A 26,760-nucleotide genomic window follows, 5' to 3' on the forward strand; every position below is an offset into this window, starting at 1 on the left:
AAAGGTTTTCTTCCGGTACTCCTGTTTACTAAATTATTGTAGGCAAACTTTGCTTGTGCAAGAATCAAATCCCAACTTCCGGTTTTATCTCCAACTAAACATCTCAACAATTTTCCTAAGCTCCGGTTACCTACTTCTGTCTGTCCATCAGTCCGTGGATGAAAAGTAGAACTGAACTTTAAATATGTCTTCATCTTCTTCCAAAGTGTTCTCCAAAAATAGCCAACAAACTTAGTGTCTCTGTATGAAACTATGCTCTTAGGTAATCCATGCAATCTCACTACTTCCTTGAAAAATAGGTCTGCTACATGTAATGCATCTGATGTCTTCTTAGAAGGTATGAAATGAGTCATCTTCGAGAATCTATCCACTACCGCAAATATAGAATCATTCCCTCTTGGTGTTTTAGGCAATCCAAGTATGAAATCCATGCTTATATCCTCCCAAGGTCTTACCAGTACTATCAAAGGTTTATACAATCCCACGTTCTAACTACTACCCTTTGCAAATTGACAAACTATACAACTTCACACATATTTCCTAACATCCTTATGAATCTGGGGCCAAAAGTAATGCTCACTCACCAATGCTACTGTTTTGTCAATACCAAAATGTCCAGCTAATCCTCCACTATGTTTCTCCTTTATCAGATTCCCCCTCATAGAACTCTTAGGTATGCACAACTGAACTCCTCTGAATAACATCCCATCTTGAACGAAGTAATCCAACCACTTTCTTCTGTCTATAGTATCTAGTTCTCTACATGCTCTCCAAGGTTCTGCAAAATCTGGGTCATCATCATACAAAGTCTTCAATTACTCAAATCCTAATACTGTCACTCTCATCTCTGCTAGCAAATTCCTTCTCCTACTCAATGCATCAAAAACTTTGTTATATTTCCCACTTCTATGCTTCAACATAAAGGTGTAACTCTGCAAAAATTCTACCCATCTCATATGTCTCTGATTCAACTTACTTTGACTGTTCAAATACTGCAAGGCTTGATGATCTGTATACAACACAAACTCCTTAGGAAATAGGTAATGTCTCCACTTCTGCAAGGCTTGAACTATGGCATAAAACTCCTGATCATACACATAATATATCCTTTGGGCATCATTCAATTTCTTACTGAAATAAGCTACTTCTCTCCCTTCCTGACTCAAGACTGTCCTATTGCTGTTCCACTTGCATCACAATCCACTTGAAATACTTTATTGAAATTCGGTAAAGCTAACACAGGCTGCTCAGTCACTTTTTGCTTCAATAGTTGAAAACTTTTGTTTGCTCCGATGGTCCACTTGAATTCCTTCTGATCTCCCCTCATGGTCTCTGTCATAGGGTTAAAAACCGAACTAAAATTTATGAGGAACTTCCGGTAGAAACTAGCCAACCATGAAATGATCTGACCTCTCCAATGATTTCCGGTGTAGGCCACTCAACAATTGCTTTTACTATCCCAGGGTCCATCTTCAAACTATTCTCGTATATCACAAATCCCAAATAGACGAACTCATCCTTCATGAAAGTAAACATCTTAATATTTATCATCAACTTTTCTTCTCTTAACCTCTGCAAAACTTGTCTCAAATGTAACAAATGCTGCTATTTTGTCCTACTAAAAATCACTATGTCATCCAAATATACAATAAAAAATTACCCAAGATTTTCTTCAATACCCCATTCATTAGTCTCATGAAAGTACTCGGTGCATTAGTTAAGCCAAAAGGCATCACCAACCACTCATACAATCCTTCATTTGTCTTGAATGGTATTTTCCACTCATCTCCTTCTCTGATCCTAATCTGATGATATCCACTCTTCAAATCTATCTTTGTAAAGTATTTGGCTCCGCTCAAACAATCCATTATGTCATCCATCCTAGGCAAAGGAAACCGGTATTTCACTATGATCTTGTTTATTGCTCTGGAATCGGTACACATTCTCCACTCTCCATTCTTATTAGGTGCTAATACTAGTGGTACTGCACAAGGGCTCAGACTTTCGCTGATCAAACCTTTCTTCAACAACTCCTACACTTGTCTATTCAGTTCTTCATTCTCTGCCTGTGTCATCCGGTATGCAACTTTGTTAGGCAAACTAGCTCCGAAAACCAGGTCCATGCAATGGCTGATACTTCTCACAGGTGGCAATCCATCAGGTACATTATCTGAAATGATGTCTTCATATTCTGCTAGCAAATCTTTTATCTCTTGTGGTTGTTCCTCTTCATGCTCCAGATTTTCAGTCTTCCTGGGAATTAATGCAAAACACACATTCTCATGTCTCAAACCATCCAGGAATTTCCTTCCATCTACCAAACAGATTCTAACATTCGTACAAACTTCACTTTTCAAAGGTTCCTCCAAGGGCAACAAGGTTTGCTTCATCCCATTGGCCACAATAGTGTATGTATTCTTCCTCCCATCATGTATTGCCTGTCTATCAAACTGCCAAAGTCTACCCAACAAAAGATGACAAATATCCATATGCATGATATCACACAAGACTTCATCATGATAATTCCCAATTTTTAATTTCACCAAACATTGCTCACTTACTAACAACTTATGTTCATCCTGAATGCATGCTATCTGATAAGGCTTAGGGTGTTTCAATATTTCCGAACTCAACTTATTCACCATCTCCTCTGAAACAAGATTATCTAAACTACCACTATTAATAACAACTTTACAACACTTACCAGATACCTTACATCTGGTCTTGAACAAATTCTTCCTCCGCAAGTGCTCTTCATCTCTCCCGGTATGACACAAAGCTCTCCTCATCATCAACAGTTCTCCATCTTCCGGTTTATTATTTGATCTGGTGGGGTTTTCTTTCACCATTGCTGCTCTTTTGGTATTCTTTATCTTCTTACACTTGAAAGAATGATGTCCTTCTCCTCCACACTTAAAGAAAGTTCCTCTAAACACTCTCTGTGGCCTTTCTAGACTTGGGGATTGGATATCATTGGAAAGATATTTCCCTCTTCGTCTAAAGGTCACATATTCAATATCACCACTACAGATTACTTCACGAAGTGGGTCAAGGCAGTGCTGCTTGGATCGACTACCACTGATATGATTTGTGGCTTCATAATGGATAACATCATTTCTCGATTTGGATTTCCTACTACCCTCATTTGTGGTAATGGTACCTTTTAAGAACAAGGAGGTTAAGCAGTTTCTTGAAAAATTTCACATTCAACACTGCTTTTCTACACCTTACTACCCGCAATCTAATGGTCAAGTAGAAACATCTAACAAAACCATTGAACAGATCTTATGCAAGACCATCACTAAAGATGGTAAATATTGGCATTTGCAGTTAGTATACGCATTATGGGCCTATCGTACGAGTGTTTGTACGACTACAGGAGCGATTCCCTATAACCTCATGTATGGTGCCGATGCTATTATGCCTCTTGAATTGGATATTCCCTCTTTGCGAGTCTCCTTAAAAGAGGTTATTGATGATGATTCCTATCTCACTCTTCGTTTAAATCAGCTTGAATTGTTGGATGAGCGCCGCTTAAAGGCCCTTCAACATCTTCAAGCTTATCAAAAGTCTCTATCCAAACAATATAACCAAAGTGTGCTACCTCAGACCTTTAAGATAGGTGACTTGGTTCTTTATGAGAACCAGAGAAATTTTAATGCACCGCCTAACCAAAGAGGGAAATTTAGCCTGAATTGGTTAGTGGTGCAAGAGCACCTAGCTTTTAACCATTTTTGTTGATGCATTTTTCAGATTTTGGTGTGATGGTCCATATTTTGGATTAGGTGTTTGAATAATGGACTACTTAGAGGTACACATGTGTGTTTGATATTCATTTGAAGGGTGATTGTCACCAAGGTTGTTTGTTTTCATAAATTTGGCCTATAAGCCCTTGTAAGCCTAAAAATGACATAAATTTGCAATATGATGTAAAAAATATTGTAAAGCCTCATTAAGCATTTAGGCATGCCATTTTATTTTTAGGGAGTCATTCTAGGAGGTTTAGTTTGAGTAGAAATGCATACAATGCAAAAATGTACATTTGAGCAAAAGTTGTCATTGTTGCTTGGCAACTTTTTGCAACTTTTTGAGCAACTTTGTATTATTGAGAAAATCGGTGGTTAGGAAACTGATGAAGAGTTGGTTATGAACAAAATGGCATATAAAATGCTCTAAGAATGATTGTACACGGGTTGGAACATTTGTGAGCAAGTTTGAATAGAATTTGAAGATAATTTCCAAATTTTACCTTGTATTTTCTCAACTTTTGGAGCAACAGTCCGTACATAATGGATTGATTTTGTTACTATTATTTCATGGTGGTTTTGTGTATGATATTTTATTTCTCAGAAGGTGCTTGTGTCTTTCCTTAGTACAATTTTGAAGTGTGTTTGCAAATTTGTATTACTCTCGGCCTGAGCAAGGGTTCAAGAGCCTAGTCATGGTTCCAACTTGAAATCCCTTGAGTTTTGCTCAATGAGCCTTGGGGTTCAAGTCATGGAACCCTTGTACAGTGTAAATATGTTTTGTAATGGCCTAGAATTTTTTTGGAAGCGAATTGCCATCATTTCCTAGGCGAGCTTAGTCATAGCCCAGTTAGCAAAATGATTGAAAACGTTGTATTTGCTTGTAGGGAGGAAGAGTTATGAATGTGCCAAGTGTTTGGATTGAAAGTGTGATGTGTGGTAGAGCCTTTGTGAAAATGTGGAGGTTTGACAGGGTGGAGAGAGCAACAAAACCCATTGGAGAAGACTTCTAAGTCCCAAATCCTCTAAAAATGCCATTTTTGGGATCCGTACTAGTACGAACAAACCAGACTACCTAACCTAGTGGATCATAAATTTTGTCCAAAAGGGTACTCGGATCACCAAAAGTGTTGGAAGGTTATTTGAGATATTTTTGAGTATTTGCCCAAAAACGGGTAAGGTAGGGCTAATTGGGGCTCTAGGGCTACCAGGCCTAGAAAATAGGAGAAAGAGGGAGCGATGAGAAAATGGTGAAAAACCAGTTGAAGAATCACTTGATAGGAATTGAAACACCTATAAAACACCCCCTAAAACCCATGCAAATACATGTTGGAGAGTTGGATAGCACAATGATTGGATTTACCTTTGTGAATCTCAATCATGCTTAAAGCAACAAAAGAGCACAAATTGATAGGAAGTTCATCAGAGGGTTCAATGAGATATGTGCACCTATGCTCGACACAATTAAAGGAGGAATGAAAACTAAGTTTCAATGGACACGAGAAGCACAAAGAGGTTTTGATCTCTTGAAGACAAAGGTGGCTACTCAACCGATACTAGTTCTCCAAGCTTTGACAAGCTCTTCACCATTGAATGCGATGCAATCAATATAGCAGTTGGAGCAGTCTTAAGTCAAGACAATAGACTGGTTGTATTTTTCAGTGAGAAGCTCAATGATGCCAAGAAAAGGTATTCTTATTATGATTTGGAGTTATATGCACTTGTTCAATCACTTAGGAAATGGAGGCATTATTTGCTGCCTAAAGAATTTGTGGTTTATACTGACAATCAAGCTCTTAGTTTCCTCAATTCACAAGAAAAGTTGAATCATAGGCATATCAAATGGGTAGAGTATTTGCAGTCATATACTTTTACCATTAAGCATAAGAAAGGACAATGTAATAGAGTTGCTGATGCATTACGTAGAAGGTTGCTAATGGTTCAAGAAGTGCAGCTCAAGAGCATTGGAGTGGATAGTTTCAAGGGTTTATACCAAGATGATGAATACTTTGCTGCCATCTACAAGGTTTGTCAAGAGTTTAGGAATCATTTTCATGGTGAATATGCAGATTTCACCTTACAAGATGGTCTTTTGTTTAAAGGAGGACAACTTTTTGTACCTAGAGGGTCCATGAGAGAAAATTTGATGCAAGAGAAGCATAATGGTTGCTTAAGTGGACACTTTGGATTGAATAAGACTTTGGAACTTGTCCAAAGATTCTACTATTGGCTTAAGATGCAAATGGGTATCAGAAAATATGTGGAGCAATGCGTGGTTTGCCAAAGAGCCAAGGGTACTTCTTCTAATGTTGGTCTTTATCAGCCTTTACCTATCCCAAACCGGCCATGGGAGTGTGTAAGTATGGATTTTGTTGTTGGTTTGCCCAAGACCAAATCAGGTTTTGATAGTATCTATGTTGTGGTAGATAGATTTAGTAAAATGGCCCATTTTATTCCATGTAAGGTGACTCATGATGCTAGTCATATTGCCCATTTTTTTTTCAAGGAATTCATTAGGATTCATGGCTTACCTATTAGCATAGTATCAGATAGAGATGCAAAGTTTATTGGTCATTTTTGGAAGACTTTATGGCAAAGATTGGGTTCTAAGTTGTCTTTCAGTTCAACCTATCATCCCCAAATAGATGGTCAAACAGAGGTGGTTAATAGAACACTTGGAAACCTTCTTAGGTGTTTGACAAAGGAGTACGGACAAGCTTGGGATTAGATCATCCATCAAGCTGAGTTTGCCTACAATGACAGTGTGAATAGATCAACCGGTAAGAGCCCTTTTGAGATAGTTTATGGCCTTCATGCTAGAGGTGTTTTGGAGCTCAGAGATGTTGGGAAGATGAGACAACAGAGTGGACATGCTATGAACATGGCTCAATCCATGCAAGAGATTCATGAGCAGGTTAGGACAACCCTACTAAACACCTCTCAAAAGATCAAAGAAAAAGTAGATGAGAAAAGAAAAGATATACAATTTTTTGTTGGGGACTTGGTCATGGTTCATTTGAACAAATCAAGACTTCAGAAAGGTGTCCCTAGTAAACTTCAGATGAGGAGGATTGGACCTTGTAAGGTCTTGGCCAAGTATGGAAGCAATGCCTAGAAACTACACCTACCCGAAGATATGGCTTTATCTCCTATATTTAATGTTGTAGATTTGGTGCAGTATAAGGGAACACTTACAAAGGAATGTAGAAGAGTCTCAGAGGTCTCTCAAGCACTTTCAGACCTACCCTTACCACCTGCAACCATACCCCAAGCCGAGAAAGTATTGGATTCTAGGATTCTCAAAAAGACAAGACACACCACCTATATGGAGCATTTGGTGAAATGACAACACCTTCCAACACATGAGGCTACTTGGGTACCTGAAGAAGACTTTTCTAAGCTTGGAATTACCCTTTCTTTGTTGCCTAAAGGAGTCACTTGACTTATTTCTCATTGGGGGAGTATGGTGCATGAGCACCTAGCTTTTAATAATTTTTGTTGATGCATTTTCTAGATTTTGGTGTGATGGTCCATATTTTGGATTAGGTGTTTGAATAATGGACTAATAAGAGGTCAACATGTGTGTTTGATATTCATTTGAAGGGTGATTGTCACCAAGTTTGTTTGTTTTCACAAATTTGGCCTATGAGCCCTTGTAAGCCTAAAAATGGCATAAATTTGCATTATGATGTAAAACGTCTTGTAAAGCCTCATTAGGAATTTAGGAATGTCATTTTAATTTTAGGGAGTCATTATAGGAGGTTTAGTTTGAGTAGAAATGCATAAAATGCAAAAATGCACATTTGAGCAAAAGTTGTCATTGTTGCTTGACAACTTTTTGCAACTTTTTGAGCAACTTTGCATTTTTGAGAAAATCAATGGTTAGGCAACCAATGAAGAGTTGGTTATGATAAAAATGACATATAAAATGATCTGAGAATTATTGTACACAGGTTGGAACATTTGTGAGCAAGTTTGAATAGAATTTGAAGATAATTTCTAGATTTTACCTTGTATTTTCTCAACTTTTGGAGCAGTAGTCCATACATAATGGATTGATTTTGCTACTATTATTTCATGGTGGTTTTGTGTATGATATTTTATTTCTCAGAAGGTGTTTGTGTCTTTCCTTAGTGCAATTTTGAAGTGTGTTTGCAAATTTGTATTGCTCTCAGCTTGAGCAAGGGTTCAAGAGCCCAATCATGGTTCTAACTTGAAATCCCTTGAGTTTTGCTCAATGAGCCTTGGGATTCAAGTCATGGAACCCTTGTATAGTGTAAATATGTTTTGTAATGTCCTGGAAGTTGTTTGGAAGCAACTTGCCATCATTTCCTAGGCAAGCTTAGTCATAGCCCGATTAGGAAAATGATTGAAAACATTGTATTTGCTTGCAAGGAAGAAGAGTTGTGAATGTGCCAAGTGTTTGGATTGAAAGTGTGATGTGTGGTATGTCCTCTATGAAAAGGTGGATGTGTGAGAGGGTGGAGAGAGCAACAAAACCCATTGGAGAAGGCTACTAAGTCCCAAACCCTCTAAAAATGCCATTTTTGGGATCCATACCAGTACGAACAGACCAAACTACCCAACCTAGTGGATCATAGATTTTGTCCAAAGGGTACTCAGATCACCAAAGGTGTTGGAAGGTTATTTGAGATATTTTTGAGTATTTGCCCAAAAATCGGTAAGGTAGGGCTAATTGGGGCTCTAGGGCTACTAGGCCTAGAAAATAGGAGAAAGAGGGAGCGATGAGAAAATGGTGAAAAACCAGTTGAAGAATCACTTGATAGGAATTGAAACACTTATAAAACACCCCCTAAAACTCCTGCAAGTACATGTTGGAGAGTTGGATAGCACAATGGTTGGATTTACCTTTGTGAATTTCAATCATGCCTGAAGCAACTAAAGAGCACAAATTGATAGGGAGCACTCCAAGAGAGTTTGAGAGTTTGAATTGTTAAATGACAAGTGAAGAGTGATAGGAGCCCACTAAAAAATCATTCAACTACCTATTGAGCTAGGTGTGAATCTCTTTGAGAACCCCTCCCCATCAGTTAGGTCCGTACATCGTTACCTCTATTTATGGTTCAGGTGCCTATGTATTATCTTCCATGGATGGAACTCCTCTTAAAGAATTGATCAATTCTGCACACCTACGTCGATACTATGCATAGTATGTGTTTTGCACATGATACCTAGATGCCTATGGGGGGGGAGGTCATGTCTTGACATATATCCTTCATTGACACAACATTCATCTGTGTTATGAAGTGACTATGCATTGTTACATCCACACATGTGTGCGCATGTACATGTGCCATATCTTTCTATATAGATCATCATAAGATCTAATCATGCATACAAACATATGCAAATTAAATCATGGTAAGCATCTAACTCTAAATCATCCATCACATGACCATATAAAATAACAACATCCATCAATGGGAACACAAGATAGAACCACAATGTCAAATCTCATATGTGTGTGTGTGTGTCAATGTATGATATCAATGTACATGTATCACATCACTACAAAAACACGTGATGCTATCATATGTGTTTTTGATATACATAAATACATCCGTGTATATATATCAAAATAAAACAATGCTGTACATGGAGTGAATAAAAAATGTATCATGATTGCTTTGCTGGACGTGTCCCCGAGGTTGTTGACGCTATCGGATCCTGGTCATGGCATGGAGGTTGTCTAACTAAGGTCGATTGTGAACTCGCGGCAGTAGTGCTCCGCGATTGCATACCCCTCAACTCTCCTCGTAACTCAACGACAGTCTCTCGCTGGGTCATCAGCTCCTCTCGTGCCACCATCTCTCGCTGACGTGATGCCTCGAGATCTCCCATCAGCTGGCACACTTGGGGGTGGTCTAAGTGACCTACGACACCCGACTGTACGACATCCACCTGTCATCGGAGGTCATCGACCTGGCTCTGTAGAGTGTCACGTGCCCTCTTGGCACTCTCACCTTGCATCCTTGCCTGGTCTCTCTCTCCGAGAATAGTGCAGACCTTTTGCAAGGCCTGATCCCACTGCCCCATCATAATGGATAGATGTGCTGCTCCCTACACCATCTCCACTTGACCCTCCTCATATGCTGTGTGTAGCCTTGCTACAAGCTCGAACAACTGCACATGTCTCCCTATTGACTGGAGGGGCTGGTAGACATCCAACACAGGACCCCGGGTCTGCACATAAGGGACGACCTCTACAAGTGCCTTGTGTATGAAGCTCAACCAATCGACCATGCTCTCTACAAGAACAAAACATTTCACATCAATATCCATCATGTCCAAAAATATCTACATCTATGCATATACAAAGAAAATACTAAAGTACATCAACTGAAACTACAAGTACATACCAAGATCACCCCTCTGCCCGTTTGGATCTTGTGGAGGCACCCTACTGGAGGATCCCTCCATACTCATTGCTGCTGCTGGTCGCGCTCGTGACGCGAATGGTGGTGCAACTGGCGATGGTGGAAGAGTCCTAGAAGATGGTACATCTCGGTTTGGACTCAGACTCCTTGTTCGCCATAGCCTCTCGCCCTCATCGCTCGTAGAGGCTTGGTCGTCGCTGTCTCCCCCTAGAGCTCCGACGTTTCCTCCCTCTGTTAGATGCAATGACAGTCCCAAAGACATTGAGAGGGGCGGGGGGTGAATTAGTGTCTAATTGGTTAGTGGAATATTTGAACTTATTTATAACTTTGCAACCCAAATTAATGTACCGGTAAACAAGTAATAATGCAACAAAGAGAAATAACAAAGATATCATAAATGCACACCATAACACAAGATATTTTGGCGAGGAAACCCGATAAGGGAAAAACCTCGGTGGGATTTGTGACCCACAATATTTGCTCATTGACCAATATGAATAAATATTACTTACAATAGGGGCCTGCACATACAGGAAGGCCAACAACCTAGAGCTCACTGCTCAATGAAAGAGTCTCACTGACTACAAAATGGATAATTAAATCCAAGAGAATGTACTACTCAAAATAGCATTTGCAATGCTTGATTCAGTACCGGTTTAAGCTCTATCAGAAACCATAACCAAAAACCTTGCAGGTGATTGATATTCACTCACATAACGTATCTGCCTTATTACAAAATCTTTTCGCTATACTCTTCATAATACCATACTATGCTATATCAAAAATGACCTATAAGATGTCATACATATATGAGTCTTTACAATACATCATGTCAGATTACAAATAATTAATTACATTTACAATACAATTCTCATAAATAAAATTTGTCTCATGTCGGCATGGATGCCGGTATGCTTTATTGCCGGTGTGAACTAGATGCTGGTGAATGAACTTTGCTGTGTCTGCTGATGTCGGTGAATGATGTCTGCGTTGCCGGTGAACCTGTAGAATCCTGTTACCGGTTGGTTACCATCAATGACAACATCAACCATTCAGATATGAGTGTAGAATGCCAATAGTATCCCCCTTTGGCATTGATGGCAACACTCATGAGAAAAATCCAAAAACTGTTGTCCAAAAATGATCCTAAAAAAGAGTGTGCTCCCCTTGAGCAAGTGATTTCTTCTGTGCATTTTATTGCATACATTTTTCTCCATACTACTCTCCCTTTGGCATCAATGACAAAGGATATCAAAAAGAGTCAATACAAAATTCTACCTCATAGCCTGTAACTGGTTGTTTACAATTTGAAAGATATGCCAATATTAGATTCAGGCTCTGCATGAATTTATTACTGTCAGAGATAATGGTTTTGGTCTGCTGGATCATTCCAGTCAGATAATGCATCTGTTGTTCTGGTGATCGTTCTCCTTGAATTTATGCTTTAGATATCTCAACCCGTTGAGTTATAAGACTATCCAATCTTGGACCAAGTTTGTTTTTCAGCTCCCGGGCCTTCAACCTTATCCTTGCTTTTTCCTGCTCCAGTTTCTCTATCTTTTCCTCAAAAACTGCCATCTCTTGATAAAAAATTGAGGTAAGTTCTAAAGAACCTATCATATTATCTATTATATCATCTTTCTCCTTTTGTGTTTTCTTAATCTCCTCATCAATGTCTTCAGTCAGGTGGTGAGGGTTGCAGGCTTCCTTATATAATTCTTTGTATTCCAAAATTGTTGAATTAAGTACTGGTTATAAGGAATCAATAAGCCCAGTACAATCCTTGATAGTCTTCTCAAAGAATTCACCTTTTCCTTAATGGTTTCTTCATTGATCTTATCTACAGTTAGAACATTTGAAGCAATAAATTTGGACAATGCGTCCAATTTACTCAAAGAACCATCAATATGATCCAACTTACATGCCAGTGCAATCATTTTCAAAATAGGCAATGTATCATCAATAGCCTTGTATGCTAAGGCGTTGCACTCGGTGATCTTCTTAATTGAATCCAAAAGAACATCTATTACATTTGTAGGTATGAAATCTGTAGTGGATGTGCTCGGTTCTACAATAACTTTCTTTTCCACAGATACTTGACCAATTACCTTAATAATTTCTTCCTTGTTACCATTATTTATTTCCTCTTTATTTACAGTTGTTGCCGGTTTCTCATTCTGTGTTATTACCTTTGCTTCTGCTGGTTTCTTAGTCTATGTATGTACCTCTGCATCTGCCGGTTTCTCAGTGTCCGGTTTCTTAGCTTCCGCTGGTATTTCAATGTTCCGAGAGTGAATAGTGTTAACCGGTGACTCAAAGATTTCAACATTCATAGCATCAGTTGTCTTAACTTCTGCAGTCTCTTTATCCATAACAATATTAACATCTTGTGTATCTATATTCATAGTAAAGAGAATTTCAGAATTCGGATTAGTATCGTCATGTGTTATTTCTTCAGCTTCCTTATCTGGTTGACTGTTTGTATGTACCGGTGTTCCTGAAGTTATTGGTGGGGTGTCCTGTGCCGGTGGAGAAAGGTTATCTATGACCTTTATAATAGGTACACTACCAATTTTTCTTTTACCTTTATCCTTTTGATATACCTTTGCAAAAGACATCCAATATTTGTCTCTCCCTTTCCTCTTTCTTTTCTTTTTCAACAAAAAATATGTCCCATTTGTCTGCAGTTTCATCTGCTATCTCTTTCACTCTCCCTGCCATTAGGCTGACATGCCAGTGACCACTCATAAAAACTAACCGGTTGGCTTCAACAATCAGTTCATCAATCTCCTCCCTAGAATTAACAGGGCAAACAACCAACAATGCTTCAACCTTTAACTTTTTATCCAATTCCATCACTGACATTCTTTTAGCCTCCAATCTTATGTATAAGTCATTAGTCAGATCATCTACAACCTCAATCAAAACTTTCTTGTAGATGTCAAGATGCAAAATGATGCTTTCCTCTATTGTGTCCTTATCACAATCCTTGAATGAATGATAAAGTTTATTTACATTGCAAAGATTACCATCTTGAGTAATTTCATTTACCAGTTCCTCCGGTGTAAGGGTATCCAGTGCCTTAGGTTGTTGTTTCTTCTTTGGAGTTAACTTCTTCTTAGGTTCTCTTACAGTCTACTGCTTCTTCCTTAATGTTCTTGTCCTTTTAGGAGAAGGAGAAGGTACCGGTGAAGGTTTCCTCTTCTTCCTTTCAACTCTTTTGAACTCTGTTGCCTTACCATTGTCTGTATCCGAAGAAGTGACAACTGGTGAAACATGAGCTACCGGTTCCAATCATTCCAATTCACTAGCAGAAATACCACTTAAGTTCATCACATTTTATTTAACCTCTTTAACCATTTTGGATGCATCTCTGACGAATTTTTCTCTTCTTTTTCTCTGCTTTTGCATTGAACACTCTCAATAGTCTCAACACTGCCAAAAATTTCTTTTGAAGGTTCCAAAGGTGTATCAAGAAGTGTCTTAACATAAGCCTCAAGAATATTCAGATCAAATTCATATCCCATCTCTGTTATCCAAATGGTTCTAGGAGTAACAACTTCCATCCATGTTTCATCTCTTTTGATTACAAAACAAATTTGCTTGTCATACTTATCCACAATGCTCTGTGGTATCCTTTATCTAGCCTTCATTTTGGTTTGGAAATTTTTGAAGTAGTCTTTTACCATGTCATCACTGTTAGCGCTTATGCCGGTAATAGCTTCCATGATCTGTCTACCTATCGGGATGTCATATGCAAAGTCCTTGTGACCAATGCCAGGTATCTCATTTGTAAAGTAAAGCATTAAACACACAAGTAGATTCCCAAAATGGAATGTTCCCTTCTTGTCACCCTTAATCGTCTTCAAGTTATCAAGCAGTTCATCCTTAAGCCACTCACAGATGTCAATTTTAGCATTTTGGGCATCATTCAGATAAAACTCCTGATCATACACATAATATATCCTTTGGGCATCATTCAATTTCTTATTGAAATAAGCTACTTCTCTCCCTTCCTGACTCAAGACTGTCCTATTGCTGTTCCACTTGCATCACAATCCACTTGAAATACTTTATTGAAATTCGGTAAAGCTAACACAGGCTGCTCAGTCACTTTTTGCTTCAATAGTTGAAAACTTTTGTTTGCTCCGATGGTCCACTTGAATTCCTTCTGATCTCCCCTCATGGTCTCTGTCATAGGGTTAAAAACCGAACTAAAATTTATGAGGAACTTCCGGTAGAAACTAGCCAACCATGAAATGATCTGACCTCTCCAATGATTTCCGGTGTAGGCCACTCAACAATTGCTTTTACTATCCCAGGGTCCATCTTCAAACTATTCTCGTATATCACAAATCCCAAATAGACGAACTCATCCTTCATGAAAGTAAACATCTTAATATTTATCATCAACTTTTCTTCTCTTAACCTCTGCAAAACTTGTCTCAAATGTAACAAATGCTGCTATTTTGTCCTACTAAAAATCACTATGTCATCCAAATATACAATAAAAAATTACCCAAGATTTTCTTCAATACCCCATTCATTAGTCTCATGAAAGTACTCGGTGCATTAGTTAAGCCAAAAGGCATCACCAACCACTCATACAATCCTTCATTTGTCTTGAATGGTATTTTCCACTCATCTCCTTCTCTGATCCTAATCTGATGATATCCACTCTTCAAATCTATCTTTGTAAAGTATTTGGCTCCGCTCAAACAATCCATTATGTCATCCATCCTAGGCAAAGGAAACCGGTATTTCACTATGATCTTGTTTATTGCTCTGGAATCGGTACACATTCTCCACTCTCCATTCTTATTAGGTGCTAATACTAGTGGTACTGCACAAGGGCTCAGACTTTCGCTGATCAAACCTTTCTTCAACAACTCCTACACTTGTCTATTCAGTTCTTCATTCTCTGCCTGTGTCATCCGGTATGCAACTTTGTTAGGCAAACTAGCTCCGAAAACCAGGTCCATGCAATGGCTGATACTTCTCACAGGTGGCAATCCATCAGGTACATTATCTGAAATGATGTCTTCATATTCTGCTAGCAAATCTTTTATCTCTTGTGGTTGTTCCTCTTCATGCTCCAGATTTTCAGTCTTCCTGGGAATTAATGCAAAACACACATTCTCATGTACCATGTTAAGGGATTTTCCAACTGTTGAAGTGGTTAGAGGTCAACATGTATTACAATGATCTGGTAACAACACTTCAATACCAATGCAGATCCGTTTTAGTTCCTTCCTTCTGCAATCACACTCTGCAGGTATCTATTCTCTTATCTGGTCTGACAAGAATCACATATCTGTGCACTTAGATACACACACAACATTTACCAACAACTTCAACATAAAAAACAACATTGACCTTATAGGAAAGATAGGCCGGTAGCATAAACCCTAAACCCTAAATATTTAGGTTAAGCAATTCAGTCGGTTCAATCCTAACCGTTGAACATATTGCATTGATTACAATAGTCTTGAACAGATCTCAAGATGTTCTCCATCGTTCGTTCTTCACCGCTTCTTGGAGGCTGATAAACCATCACGGGTTCTCCACCGTTTATAGAGACTTCGCACATTACTGAGGTAGATAGGATCAATCTCCTTCATGCAAGATCCTTCACGCGCACAAAGATGACATGGCAACACAATCTATTCTTCATTACAATGCTAACTCATCACACGATGTCATTGGTTGAATCACACAGGCTTGGAATACTTCAATCGGAAACCTTGAAGCTAAGACTACCAACTGATAGTCATACCATATGAAACCTTGATACAAAACATTCCATATATCGGTTCACATTCCAACATACCGGTTCGCTTGGACAGACATACTGCTTCACTTTTTCACAAATACCGGTTCACAACATCATAACGGTTCTCTTGCAAGTTGCTTATTTCAATATACCGGTTTACTCTTTAGCATATTGACATCAATGACAACATACAATATCATCATGTCATCATACTCTACACATATGCGAACATTAACTGCCGTGATTGCTTCCTTAGTAATTTTAAAAACAAAATCTAGCCACATAAACTCTCCATGAACTTTTCTCAGTACAAGATGAACTATCTTATCCGGAAATTCAGGAATGTTCAGAATTTCATCAAATCCTAAATCCTCAACAATCTTATGCTCCAGCTTGACTCAACCTTGTTCATCAAATTTTTGTACATGTTCCTCGAGTCATCTGACCCTAAATTCTCTATGCTGTAGTGAATATAAATCCTCGGGTCTTCGACAAAAGCAACTCCCTTCAGAATCTTAGAAAAGGCTCTGATGGAATCATCTTGCTTAGCAATCTCAGGAATGATTTTAAACACGGGTCTATGGTGCTTAATGTTTTCTACCATAGTAGGGTTTGCAATAAATTCAGGTGCAGAAGATGAAGATGCCATTTCGAAAGATAAATACCTTTTAACTTGTGAAATTATTGAATGCTTGAAAACACTTTGCAACTTAGCCTTAGAATGCCTTTTCTCTCTCTTCGCGCTCTTTGAATGCTTGGATGCTTGGTGAATTGAAATGAGGGTTTTCCGGTGCTTTATAGTAAAAAATGTTCTCCAACAACCATATTAAATGCTTCCGATTAAGTGAAAACTTAACATATCTACCGGTAAATAAGAAATATAACTTCTTACCATCAATCGAGGGTAAAATGCATGATTTTCAATTATCTTCCGTACCCCCTAAGGATTATTATTTTAGTTAGATTAAGAATCTCCTACCAGTGGAGGGTTACTCTATTCTACCTGTGCAGAGATAGATTCATCAACTCTTTGATCTCTCTTCTTAATCCATTGTTTTAAAAATTCTTGCTTTACTTCGTTTACCTTTTCTTTTCCCTTCTGATTAGATCCTTTATTGTTCTTCGGTATAGTCTTGCTTCTACAAAATTTTGCAATATGTCCAATCTTGTTACATGCATAACGAGTTACATTATTCCTTTGAATAGCTTTTCCATATCCTTGACTGGTTTGTGTTCTACATTGATTAGATAAATGTCCAAATATACCACAAACATAGCATTTCACATTCATTCTGCAATTTTTTGAGTTATGACCAACTTTATTGCATTTGGAACATTGACCAGTGGGTAAATTTGTATTCTGATTATTTCTAAATCTGCATTGATTTGCTCTATGACCAAATTTGTTGCAATTAAAACATTTCCCATTAAATTTATAAGCATTAGGTTGTCTTACCGGTTTACTGTGATCTTGTTTATTTGTAGTTCTGAAACTTTCTCCATGTTCAAATCCAAGTCCAATTGTATCTCCATCAGGTTTCTATTTTTTTAGCATGTCATCAAGTTTTTCTGAACTTTTCTTGAATTTGTCTTTGTGTTCATTTGTAGTGATCAACTCATTTTCCAGAATGCCAATTTGTCTCCTAAACTCCTCTTTATCATGTTGCATGTGAATCAGATTTGTCTTTAGCATATCATTTTCATGACAATGTCTCAGATTTTCATTTGCTCCATTATTAAGTCTCCTAGTCAAGTCTTCTTCATTCTTCTTCCCGTCTTCAATATTGTTAGATAGCCTCATGGTTAAATCTTGCATTTCATTCCTCATGTTACTGTTCTCTTGCCTCAACTTCTCTGCAATATCTCTAAGAGTTTCCTTTTTATCATCATGTTTCTACATTTTCTCATGAAGTTCCTTCCTCTTGTTTTGTGCTATAACTAGGTTCTCCTAAAGTCCTTTAATGAATTTCTGGGCAGTCCTTAGATCATCTTCAAGTTTGATATTCTTCAATTTTTCAGCATCAAAATCTTCAAGAGCTCCTTCCAACTCTTTTCTCAAACTCTCCATTAGTACCAGTTTCAAAATCTTCCTCAAGCTATTAGACTTTTGCAAATAGAGGACCAGGCTCTGATAACAATTGTTAGATGCAATAATAGTCCCAAAGACACTGAGAGGGGGGGGGGGGGGGTGAATCAATGTCTAACCGGTTAGTGAAATATTTGAACATATTTATAACTTTTCAACCCAAATTAATGTACCGATAAACAAGTAATAATGCAACAAAGAGAAATAACAGAGACAACATAAATGAACACCATAACAGAAGATATTTTAGCGAGGAAACCTGATAAAGGAAAAACCTCGGTGGGATTTGTGACCCACAATATTTACTCATTGGCTAATATGAATAAATATTACTTACAATAGGGGCTTGCACATGCAGGAAGGCCAACAGCCTAGAGCGCACTACTCAATGAAAGAGTCTCATTGACTAAAAAATGGATAATTAAATCCAAGACAATCAATTGCTCAAAATAGCATCTGCAATGCTTGATTCAGTACCAGTTTAAGCTCTATCAGAAACCATAACCAAAAACCTTGCTGATGAATGATATTCGCTCACATAACCTATTTGCCTTATTACAAAATCTTTTCACTATACTCTACATAATACCATACTATGCTATATCAAAAATGACCTATAAGATGCCATACATATTGTGTCTTTACAATACATCATGTTGGCTTACAAATAATTAATTACATTTACAATACAATTCTCATAAATAAAACTTGTCTCATGTCGGCCTGGATGCCGGTATAATTTATTGCCTGTGTGAACTAAATGCTGGTGAATGAACTTTGTTGTGTCTGCCGGTGTGGGTGAATGATGTCTGCGTTGCCGGTGAACCTGTAGAATCCTGTTACTGGTTGGTTGCCATCAATGCCAACATCTACGATTCTCATATGAGTGTAGAATGCCAACACCCTCTGCATCTGGTAGAAAGATTGGTGCCAAACCTACTCTGCCCCACTATCCTGTGAACCCCGACGTGACTCTGACATCGTCTATGTCAAGCTATAGAGCAATGTCATCATCATCACTCCCCTGCGAACTGTCCTCTACGTCTCCGAGGGTAGGATGGGGGAGGTCCAAAGGTCACAACACACTCCTAGTCAATCATGCATAGGTAGGAGCAACAAGTGGAATAGTCTACACTTGTCCGAACTGTCGAATGCATCGTCTCCAGTAGTATGACATTACCACATGGTCCTAGTGGCCGAGTAGGAAACAGTCTCTCTGCATTTGCAGGAGCTGTGTGTGGTCTGTGGCCCAAACCCCCATGTCTCGGTATGACTACTAGATCACATCTCCGATCTCGAGCTGGTGGATGGTGATCCTCCAGTAGGTGAGGTTCCCTGTCCGCCATCCTCCACGCCATAATGGATATGCATGTGCCTGTGGCATGTCGAAGGGCACCAGTGCCAGAAATCTAACTGGCCGCGTGCAAGTGATCTACTCAAATGCCCAGACCTGCAGTAGGATGTACGCTATCAGGATTTGGTACTCGTGGTGCACGTACTAGGAGAGCTCGTATTATAGATGGGCCAACATACTTCGACCCCAAGCATACACTGTCTGTCTCTCCTCGATCTCTCAGATCAAGGGGAAAAAACTTGTAGTCAGTTTTGAACCATGACCATTTGTCAATACCCGCTGTGTGACGGGCATGATCGTAATGTGTCGTACCAAGGGAATCAACACTCATCCCTAGCCAAACACTCGCAAGTATATATGATCTGTAGTGTCCACCCTCCACCCTAGGGACCACTCCTGCTATCTGACCAACTCCGCTGCAGAAAGGATCGCTGGTAACACTCGCTCCTCCCGAATGGGAAGCCTTAGAATGCAGTAGACGTCAATCAGTATCACACGCATCTCTCTTGTGGGTAACTATAAGGACATGGTGTCCATGTTCCACCTCTCCATCAATGCTCATAGCATGGGGGCATGGAACTGAAACTCGGGCAACATGTATGTACACCATAAGCCTACTCTACAGAGGAGTCATCTATCGACAACTGACAACTCATCTGCTCGACTCCATAGCATCTTCAATTGGTGCTTCGATGTATGCTCCCGCATCTCGGGTAATGTCTGCACGCAAACAATTTTTCATTAGTTCCAGTTCCCCTTTATCGACCGATTCCTGCGCACCCAAAAGATGACATCGCGTCTTTTGGACGCCAGCGCCCTTTTAGGACGACTGCGTGTTGTCCGGACGAATGCGCTCATATAAGACGTAGGTGCATAGAGAAGATGACAACACATTCCAAGGACTCCTATGGAGCCATTCGAATAAAATGCTTCAAAAAACACTAAAAATACAAAACAAGGCATGTTTCGAGTCGTACTTGGTCGGGCTCACTACCCTGCTCGACTGTGGTCCGCAACTCCTCGATCCTGCTAGCCCTAAGCTCTCATCTGTGTGGCATTTTTGCTTGGATTCTATTCAAATCTCAACTAGAATTCCCACATAGAATAGTAACAATGACCCTTCTTGGGGCCCACTTTCGAGTATATAGCCTAATTTTTGACCGAAATGACTTTTGCCCATTTTTGGACAATTTTGGCTCGTTTTCCTTTCTTTTTTCCCTGCCTCGCTGTGGGAAAAATACGAGGGGGCATATAATCGCCTTCATTTGATTTTTCTCTTCTATCCGTACTAACACTCCATAAGCATTCTTCTCACCGAAGTAGCTTCCTTCATTTTTCGTTTTGACAACTTTTCTAGTCTTGCAGTATGGAATTCATCATACCAAATATTGGGTTTCCTTGTGGATACTTGGGGGAATTGCTTGTGATCACTGACTCGACCTCTGCGGTTTCTATAATATCCTTTTTGGCTAAGTATTTATTGCATTTACTAAGTTTATTGCATTGCATGAGATTAGTGAGCCTATCTTTCCAAACTACTTAGTGTTACTGATCCCTAGAGCCAATCAGTCCACTAAAGTGGGGGCAAAATGTAGTGTTCTAAATTGCGCTCGGTGCATTTATGACACTTACGCATGATTCCTAGTGCATTTATGACAAATCCATGATCAAAATTATGTTATTTTGACATCTTTGATTCAAAAGACAAAGTGCCTCAGAATGCCTTAAAAGCCCATTTGGGCCTACTTTTCGATGGAAGAAAGTGCGACATGGGGATATTCGTGCACCGCGCTAACGTCCCGAAAAGCTGGCAGAATCTTGAATCTGGCAGTGAGTTGGATGACGGCCGACGCGTGTCCCTTGGCTCGCGTTTCATTGTAATGACTCTCCATGCCCCTTTTCGGGTTTAAGAACCCTTCCTAGCTCATTGTGAGGCCCTACCCTGACTCATCTTAGCATTTTAGTGTTTTTCATGTTGATACTATTATGGATGCTTTATTTTTATGCATTATGGATTTAGAACTTATATGATTCCATGATTTGGATAACATTGATATATATTGATGCTTCATTTCTATGCATTATAGATATATAACTCTATATGATTCTAGAATAGGATAACTTTGTGATGATGTATGTCATTATTGGATTTGCAGGACTTTACTATGATGATAGAAATAAGATGCATGTCTTATGTATGGATCAAAATTATGAGGATTATGATAATTACTTATGTGGATTTATTATGTTACAAGATATATTGATTTTATTTAATGTCAATTGTATGCAGAGTGTTTGACGTGTATTCTTATTCATGTGTTTAAATATTATATGAGGTTATTTGGAAGTACGAATGTGTAATTGAGATGCATAGGAAAATTATCCATGTGACCATGGAAATATTATGGAGAACCAAACCTAGACCTATGTACGTTCGTAAAACCAAGGGTTGTCTATTTGGAGAGACAACACCCCATATGTATCGTATTTTATTTGTGAAAGTAAATGTTGCATGTGTGTTAAATTGAATTATTAATTTGTGTAAATCCAACAAGAGACAAATTTTATGTGTAATTTTGTAATGTATTTTATTGTGTCACTTGACACGTGTTGATTTATGTCTTGAATTTTGATTTGTCTCTTGAAGGGACTTGTTTCAACCATAGCCTTTTCAAACATTTGAATGTGGTTCTAAATTTTTCTTGGGTAGAGAGTCTTTGGAGTGGTCAACTCAGGTTTGACCCGAAAGTTAACTTCAGATGGGTTTCTAAGGGGTCAAATGGACTCCTAGGGGTATTTTAGAGGTGTTTCCTAAAGTCCATAAGGTATACCTATGGGTTAGGAGTATTTTTAGACATGTGTCTACTCCCATGTGACTATTTAGTCACCTCAAAAAGTGAGTTTCCTAAGGTGAGCAAAAATTCAAAATTAGAAGGTGCCATCTAGGTTAGATAACCTTCCTTTTTGATGTGAGATCCTTTTTCCACTTTCTCTTACTTTTTCCTTTTTCAGTTTTAGAAACCCGTGAAAACTCTCATTGAGGTCTTTTTAGGCAAAAATGAGAGACTTTGTGAGTAATCACCCACTCTCCATTTTTGGAGATCATGAAATTTTGAAAAGAATAGTTTTTGGGATAGAATTTTGGCTAAGTGTAGAAGAAAGGATTTGTGGAATTGGGCTGCTCATCCTCAAACTAGTTCTAGCAAACCTTTGAGAATATTGAAGGTTGGTTCATCTTCTCCTTTTGTTTCTTTTTACGTTGCATATTTATGTTGGAAAGATTTTCTTGTATGTAAAAGTTGTTCTTGTATTTTCCTTTGTGAAAATTATTATGTGACCTATTTGTTACTTCTTTTATGCATTTTCTTGTGATTTGGGAGTAACCAAGGCCTTCTACTCTTGGGAGAGTAGGATGGTCTTGTGGGTGGTAGAATTTTGACAACCCTCGAGTGAGAGACTCTCATTATGAGAGTGAACTCAAGGGGTGTATATGTGACCCTTGTTGTATGACCTGGTTTATGCATTTGGGGGTCATAAGGGGAGAAAGTATGACATGAATGCCTTGGGGGGCATAAGGATGTGGGGTTAATGAACTTATGATATATCTTTGTTTACCATGAGGTGGCTCTGTGATCTACCATTCTTGCAGTCTCCTCAGGGTATTTGGTCCACTGCCACCCGTGTAAAAACATCACATTTTGTGATGAAGTGTAGCCTTGGTTGAGAAAGTGTTTGCTGTATGTTTTTCCCTTGCTTGTTGTGTTTTCTTGTGTGTAACCTGTCTAGGGCTTGGTTCTCCAAGCTCGGGGGTGGCTTCTAGAAAGCCTAGGCTGGGAGGTGAGCACTTCATGGTCATAGCCTCATGATTTATTTGCAGGTTGCTTGGAAAGAAAAGAAAAAGACAAGTTAGGAGTTGCTGAATTTACTTGATTTGCAGAAAAAGATTAGGGAATGAGATATATTATATTTTAGTTGCAACAATGTAAAAAAAAAAAGAAAAAAGGGAAACTATAGGTTGTATTTATTTGAAAAAGAAATGTATTCATTTTGTTTAAAGTCCTCATTTAATAGGAATGAGAGACTAGATGGGTATTTCACCCATTTGTAATGTTGACTATATTGTATTTTAAATATGCTTTAAAGAAATGCATTATTTTTATTAAGCTATTACTGCAAAAATGAAATGTTTATTTTTGGATTAAGTTCCTATAGTTATGGAAATAATATTTGTTGTATGCATGTTATTTCTGAAAATAAAAGTTCAGTTTATTTCCTTATGCATATTGAAATAATGGAAAACTTGCATGTTAGTAAGAGAAAATTTAGCATTTAGTCCTAATCATTTATTCCCAAATACAAATCATGGTTTAATAGATTTAACATGCCTATCTCTATGGTTAATTTAAATAATTCTAGATTAATGTAGTTGCTGAATATAGTTTATTAAATTCTGTCATTTCCCTTTTATTTATCGCAGAAAATAAATCTAAAATTAGTAGTCTATCTCTAAAGTTGGTATCTGGATTTTCAATAGAAAAAAAAAAAATGCTTTATTTAAATCTGTTAGTTTTGAAAACCTGCTTTATGTGATTTTAGGAAAAAGAAATATAAACAGATTGTTTAAAGTAAATAAAAGAAATTTTACCCCTATTTCCATGCAGTCAATATTTTATTAATTTCTGCATGATTTAAAAAGGTTAAGAAAAAAAAAAAAGATTGCTTAAGTCTGTGTGTATATATATATATATAAGACTACATATTTTATCTAAAAATATCCTCAGCCTGTGAAACTGTTTGTTTGAAAATGTTATAACCACAAAAACACACACACACACACACATAAAACAAAAAAAAAGAGGAGATTTAATTTATTTTTCAAAAAAAAAAAAGCAAAATGGGGGAGCCTCGACCCCCCTCGCGCTGTGGGCGGCGACCCCCAGCGGCGGCCGCAGTCGCCACTATGGGTTGCAACCCACAGTCAGGGAGGCTTCAACCCCCTTGTGGGCGGCGCCCCACAGCGACGGTGCAGCCGGGCTGCGGGCTGCGTCTCACAGCGGCGACCAAGGCTGCCTCCGTGGGCCGTGACCCGCAGGCACGATTGCGGCCGTCCCTGCGGGGAGCCTCCCCCCTTGAACTCCTCTCACGTCCGCCACCACCGCTACCTACAACACCCCCCCCTCCCCCCCACCCTGCGACCCTCTCTTGGATTCGCCATGCTTTCGGCCCTCCACCTCCCTGCATTAAACACAAAAACCTAACCTGGCTTGGGTTAGGGTATTCTGGGAGATATAAAAGAAATAAAAGAAAACGTTAGTATAATTTTTTTATTTATAACTTTAAAATTTTAGGGTTCATGGTTATTTTAAAATTTAAGAATTTATATATATATATATATATATATATATATATATATATATATATATATATATATATATATATATATATATATATATATATATATATATATATATATATATATATAGTTGAATATATGAATGTATAAATCTAATTATAGTTTAATTATTTTATTTATACATTCATATTCTATATACATTTATATAAACATTTAAATATGATGTTTTAAATTTTAATTCTTTTGAAGCTTTATATTTTAGGAAATTATAACGATTTCTTTTGTATGATTTTTGGCCATAGGGGATTAACTTTAATTCACCTAAATTTAGGCTTGTCGAGAATAAACTTTATAGAGCAAATTATATTATGGATTTATTTATCCCTTTAGTCAAATTTTAGACACATTATAATTATTGTTAAATTAATCCATGAGATTTAAAAAATCCAATTGCTAGAGTTAAATTAATTAATTCCTACAATAATTAAAAAAGAATAATTGAGATTAATAATATCCCTTGTCAATTAATTTAGGGGTTTTTGCTTAAATGATTTTATTATTTATTAATTGATGAGATAATAATAAATTCTTTTGGAGAGTTAATATTCCGCATTTAATTTAAATTATTTTTGCTTACTTGAGTTAGTGGTTAGAGTTAACTCAAAACATAGTTAAGACAAAACTTGTTAGTGCGTTTCATATTAGCAAATTTAATGTTATTAGGTTGTTATTTAAAAAAAAAAATTTGTTCTGTTCGTGCCCAAAAGTTTGGGCATGACACTCATTTTGAAGGGTTCCCATCTAGGGTTCTTGGCTCTTGGCTCTTATTGTGCTCTTGATATCACATAGTTCTCTTCATGCTCTTGGACATACACTCTATCAATATCAAGCTATGACCATCTTGTGATGGCTCTTACCAACAAACACTATCACGAGCTTCTTCACGCTCGTACCATCAACAAGGAGGGGTTTGGCTTCACACCTTATATTCTCTTTTATCTATTTTACTTACATGCAATGAGTCCTTTACATTTTTGATTGTATCTATTATCTAGGTGCATTCATTATTTCTCACATTTCTAATATTTTTAATATTTAATGCATGCAATAGGGGTTTGCTTCCATTAAGCCTAGCATAGTTTCTATTTGCATATTTTCAAGTTTCCAATTTATCTTTCCAATCTATTTATCTGGCTGTTTGTGGTGGTGGAAACACCTAAATGGGGGTCTGACTGAGGCAAGCCCCTATACAACTGGAACAACTTTCCGCGTCCTAGTGTGTGCAGGTGACGAAAATATTCTACACGTAGGCTTGTTTCTAGGACTTTCTCTGTTCGCGGGCCGTACAGATGACAACGCAATGTGCTGGTGTCCAAAACTCGAGAGCTCCTTGACTAGAAGGTATAATCTGCTTTCAACATTGTGTCATCCCATAAACTCAATTTTTTTTATATTTATTAAACCTGCATTATAATTCTATTATTTATCTTTTATAGCGTAGTTAGTGTAGTTATTTGTTATCCCCTGGCTCATCTTAGCCAGTTTGAAGAGGCAGTGACAGACTGATTTTCCTTCTAAGATTCATCATCTTCGAGGGGGAAATCTCCTCCCCTACAGTTGAAGAGTTGAATGATTGTTAAGATGTGAGCCACTAGACCTACTTTGTGGAGTGAAATAAGTGAAGTGGGTGGTAATGTTGGGTTGAGTGGCAACAAATAGATTATGGGCACCTTGATTAGGTTGTGAGATATTTTGATGATTATATGTGTATTCCACAAAGATAGAAATAGGGGATTGTGTGGTGGTAGGCATTGATCCCTTGAGGGTTGAAGTGAGAATTTGTGAGGAATTGGATGATGTTTGAGATGAAGCACAAACTCTCATTTGAGTTGAAATGTTAGCATTTGTTTGAGTGTTAACAGATGATGTATTAAGATTTTCACTCTGGGTAGAAGTCATGGTGGCTTGGGTTGATGCCGAATGTGTACTTTGGGTGGCGCTTGAGGACATATTGCTAGTGTGGGATTGATGAGAGGATGAACCTTGTGTT

This window comes from Cryptomeria japonica, chromosome 5 (genome assembly GCF_030272615.1).
Source record: "Cryptomeria japonica chromosome 5, Sugi_1.0, whole genome shotgun sequence".
In the NCBI taxonomy this organism is placed as follows: Eukaryota; Viridiplantae; Streptophyta; class Pinopsida; order Cupressales; family Cupressaceae; genus Cryptomeria; species Cryptomeria japonica.